Here is a 5,507-nt window from a genome sequence, read left to right on the forward strand (position 1 = left end):
GTCTACCTGTTGTTTGAGTGCTCGAAGAACCAATCACACCGTCACCGACATGAGAGTCCTTGCTCGATGGTGGAGGAGGAACAGTGAAAGTTGGTCGGGGTGCATTTGGAATCTTTTCATAGAGTGTGCCAGACTGTGTATAAATCAAGTCCAAATATTGGGCATGAGAAATTACTGCTCTTCAATGACAACTCCACGTTTCGTCTCATCCTCAGTGATAGATAGCAGCAAGGATTTTATAAACCACTCAGCCAAAAGCTAATCAGGAACATAATTTTTAACCATTCGACAACGATGACGCCACTCATGAATATGATCAGAGATATGAGTAGCAGTAATCTGTTTAAAGTTGGTTAATAGTTCCGTTCTAGTCTCATATCATATGGGTAGCTAGAAGTGGGTTAAAAACATGGTAGCTAAGGTAGTGAAGTTATTAAAAGAAGCTCATGGTAACTCATTGTACCACTTCACAGCTGGACGAATAAGCATTCTCTATAAAAGTCATATTCTAACTGAATCATCATTCAAGGAGTTTGATGAACACCATAAATGAAAAATTCATGACATGGTTGAGCATGTCTTCTCCAGGGTTTCCATTGAATTTCGGAATATCGGCAGGTAATTTATGAGGAATCACTGGCCACCAAGGTGCATAAAGAATTGGGTCATTGGTGAGTCAGTTTAGATCTGGTAATTCAAGTGTCACAACGAAAGGCAACTGTCTATTGAGGTCAGGTTGAGCATATCTAGGGTAAGATGGGATTGCCTGGGCAATAGGCCTTTGCATACCAGCATAAGGCATCTGCTGCTGGTAACCTTGATAAGGGTAAGTTTGTTGAGAAAATCCAGCATAAGCTTGCTTACCAAGACCTAGATAAACTTGTTGCTGACCAAACCTAGTATGGAGTTGTTGAAAAAGTCCAAGTTGAGTTTGGTATGGTTGGAATTTCTACTGTTGATATTGGGGCTTCCAGGGCTGTTGAAGCAACTGTTGTTGTTGTTGATACAATGGTTGTTGATTTAATAGTTGTTTCCCACCAATGTAAGGTTTACTAGGTTGTGAATACACTAAACCAATGTAAGTCTGAGTCATTCCAGTAAAAGGTAAACTAGCCTAAAGTTGTTGGACTCCAGATGCAAGAGGTTGTTGTAAAACTGCCTGAGAAGATTGAATCTGTACACCTGAAACTTGGGGGTCTGAGGTTAAAGGACCAACTTGCACAGGTTGAGATACAATAATCTGAGCTTGTGATTGCGGTAAAGTTGTAACAACAGGTGTTGTAGGTATGGATGAGACAGATTACATAGGTTGTGATGGATACACAAGCCTAGGTTGAACGGGCATTGTTGGCTACCACTGACAGACAGTCATTCCAAGCTTACCTAAAGACGACAACATACTGACATATGGTTGCCCCCCAGAAAATGGAGGATAAGGAGAATATGCATATTGTTCTCCATATGGGGGTAGTCCAGTGTAAAGCGGATACATAGGATGTTAACAAGATGAACCAGCTTGATATGAACTTGATGGGTCCAGCTATTTGGTATCCGTTAATGGAGAACCAAATAAAAGTCCAGTAGAGGACATTGGTGAAGACCAAGGGATAGAAGCAACACCTGAGTGGGTTCCCGATAAAGATTGGTAACCCTATGGGACGAATGAAACACCATACAAGTGTGACTCAGGTGTCATAATAAACATCGAAGAGGTTGGGATAGAAGATTCTGCCGTAGCCGTAACAGATGGTACGGTGAGGGATGTTCACTCTGCCATAGCCAAATGTCAAAATAAATTTCCTAATGAATCAACGAGTGTCTGAAAGTAATAAAGATAAAAAGGAGTAGTAAAATGAGGAGTATAAGGATACAGATACAATCTAGTTCCAAAATGGAATGGAGTTCTAAGTGATTCTACCTCAGGTTCCTCTTCTATCAAAATCAAACCAGGTGGAATAATTTCACCATCAAGTCCGTAATAGATTTCTAGTATTTGTTCCTAAGATAAAGAGGAAGTCTCGACAGTTACAGATGTCTGAGGATGTACCGATCGATCTTCTTCTGATAAGGTAACAACTTCTAATTGTTCAACCTCAAGATCCAAATGTTCTGGTAAAAGAACAAGTTCAAGTTGGACTTCTTGAACAACTTCTGGTTCAAAAGTAACTTCTGATTGAACAGTGATAAGTTTAGGATTAACTTCTGGTTGAACAAATTTAGGTTCAGAAGTAATTTCTTGTTGAACAACTTCAGGTTGAGAATCAACTTGTTGTTGAACAACTTGGGTTACCATTTCACTAGATTCAGTTCTAGTTTCCTCAGGTAATTGTGGAGATTCCACTTCAGTAACAAATGTACCAGTAACTGTAGGAGTAACTAGGGTCACAGTACTTACCAGAATAGGTGTTTTTGGTAATTTAGATGAAGAACCAGATGTTTGTGAAGTACTGGATCCAGTCAAATGAGACCGCTTTGACCAGATGGGTGTAGCTTCGGGCGGTAAAGGCAGTTTACTCACTGCTCTCCGCAAACGATGGGGTAAGGGTTGATTTTCCTCCATGATTGCTGATTGATTTTATTACAAAAAATAAATAAACAAAAAGGGGTAAGCTAGGAAAAAAGGTTTACCAAGCAACTATGAACTGCAGAATACCTCCTGGCGAACCGAGAAGTACGGGCAGGCAATCTCCCCGAATGTTGTGTTCGGTGTATCACAGTGTACAAGGCGGCCGACTTGGTTACCTAAGGATGGATAGCAACCTAGCGTTGTCTTCCCATATATACCCGAAATTACATGGAAGCCCAATCTGTATTAGCGTTGTCTAATGTGAAACCTCACAGTGAGATAATTTCGTTATACTTTACGTACTGTAACACTGCCCTATATACCCGAAGGTACGTGGACGAGCTACGATATACTCACGTACGTGGAATGAGGTATCACACTCAAAATGTATCGCATACAAGTTAGCGACAACTGCTATGTTTTATGACGTTGGAACACATCTCTAGCCTAGAACCTCTAAATGTTTTGTGTTAGGTGACAATGCTCCATTAGGTTAATTGATGTTAATTTTAAGTTGATCTTGATTAAGAATTTGCCTTTCAAGGTTCACCACGTGATGTATTTTTCAATTCATAGAATGCAACTAATAAGATAAGCATTCTTTTCATTCAATTTTGACAATGAAAACCTTAGCTAGTAGGGATAGAGCAATCGGATTCTTGTAATCAAATAACAAACAACACATCTAATGCAATTTCCCTAAACTATTCCTATGAGCACACACAAACTCTTTTAATGCACAATGCAAGTTTTTCTTTTCAATTCCCTTAATGTTGTGATGAACAAAAGGAAACTAATGCACATACAATCAATCAATCTTTTTTCAAGAACGAAGACTTTACGACAGTTCCATTTCGAAAGAAATGAAGACTTTTACGACACTTTATTTTGAACAAAGATTAATTGGCTATAAACTAACTTTGACAATGACTTGATAGTGATAAATAAATCATTTAAGAAACACTAAACAATCAAGGCCAAAGTAGGGCTGGCAAAGGAAACACAAATTGATTTCAGAGAGAAAAACATCATTGATCATTCAACAAGCAGAAACGGAAGGAAATTTGGGAAAAATCAGGTCAAAGGTGGGATTTTTGTCCTGAGGAGGATTAGTGTAGCCTTGAGTGGGAAACAGTGCGCTTCAAAGCACTATCCTCAAGCCAGGGGTGCTCTGCAGTGCTCAGTCTGTTGACTAGACCTGCACTGGTGCTAGAGAAGCCATCCTAGGGGCTTGAAAGCATAATTTTTACCAAAAAACACTTCAAAAAAGGCTGAAACAAGATCAATGGAAGCAAGTAAAGTCTACTAGGGTGTACTAGGATGAAGGTAAACTACCTAGAATGATGATCGTTCCCCAATGGAGTTGCAATTATCTATGTGGAATTTTGCATCTACGGATAAATACAATTTCCCTAGGTGGGTAGCTACACCTAGAACAACAAATTTAAAGTGTTTAACCTTTTTCTATAGAAGATAAATAAGACAAGGGACCTACTTGTTATCTTTCACTTCCCTTTGTCTCCTTTGTTTGGCTCTCGTCGCCTCTTCTCGAACTTAATCCGCTCGACAAGTACCTGCAATCACAAACAGAGGACAAAAACCAATCAAATAAAGAGATCTATCTACTATAAGCAAATGGAATTGAAAGCATTTACACATATAATCATCATACATAAGGACAAGAATATGGGAACATGTGTAAACAACTTTATTAAGTAGAAGGAAGAATTACAACCATGAAGTCCGATCCATTGTCACTCTTCCAACTTGGGTTCCAACCAACATCACATCAAAAACACAACACTTTGGAAGCATAACAATAATTCCTTACAATCTCAAACCTCACACCAAAAGTATCTCCTTACAATTTCTCAAATTCCAGGCCCTGATCACTTATATGAGTGCTCAATTTATACGAAAATGATGGTGTTTTGGTCAAAAATGAGGGTATTGAATGGCCTTCCAAACTTAGAGTTAGTTTCCATGGAGGAAGGGATGAGAGGATAGGAGGTTACTTAACTCATTCCTATCCAATTTCGAGCTCATAGGAGATGATAAGTGTGGGAATCTTCTAGATGGATCCAGAAGATAAGAATATTCCCATAACCATATGATGATTTCGCTCAATCTCGCCCAGTGCAGGTCAAAGTGAGCGTAAATGCTTTGGAAAGCACCCTGACATGGGCCTACCTGCACTGAAGTGCACTTACTGTTATACAGCAAATTGACCTCCTCATCAACTCAGAAGGGAAAGGCATGATAGCTGAAACAAAGACCAAGATCACATGCCTTGTTTCCACGCTAAAGCTTCTCTGCAAGCCTAAGGGTGCATTAGTGACCCAACTAACTCAAGTTACTAGTTCGGGAACAGCGTTAGTGGATCCTAGTGAATTTCTAAGGGTCAAAGAAACGAATTGACTCATAAATATCTAGATATTTGTTCCTAGATTTACTCAAAGAAAAGCAGGGAAACATCCAAATTTGACCTATTTGGAGTATTTCTAATCCTAATGAAGGAGGCAAATGGGAAAGAGCTGAAAAACATGGAAAGTTCATTGCTTTTTCCCTAGGTAACTCAAGGAGGAACTTGGCAACCCTAACTCAATTGCTACATATGCAAAGCTAGGGCTATGGTGATAGAGGTCAGAGCATTTGAAAGGATAGCATACTTGACTGTTGAGCATTGTCTCAAATCATAAGAAGTTGGCAAGAAGGGGGAGAAAGAGAGAAGCTAGAGAGGTAAGGGAAGGCTGATACAACAGATGGTTGTAATCACTCTTCCAACATTAATATAGAACTACAGTTGTACTGTCTACTCCGTGGTATTGGTACTATCATTCATTCAGTTGTTTGTCCAATACCTTTTAGCATGAGTAGATTAGTTATGTGTAACTAGATGTTATTTTATGTATTCATGTATTAGTTATCAGAGTTGTATGTT

The sequence above is a fragment of the Pinus tabuliformis genome, chromosome 2_1 (assembly GCF_031772625.1).
Source record: "Pinus tabuliformis cultivar Carrire ecotype Pingquan chromosome 2_1, CPIR1, whole genome shotgun sequence".
Lineage (NCBI taxonomy): Eukaryota > Viridiplantae > Streptophyta > Pinopsida > Pinales > Pinaceae > Pinus > Pinus tabuliformis.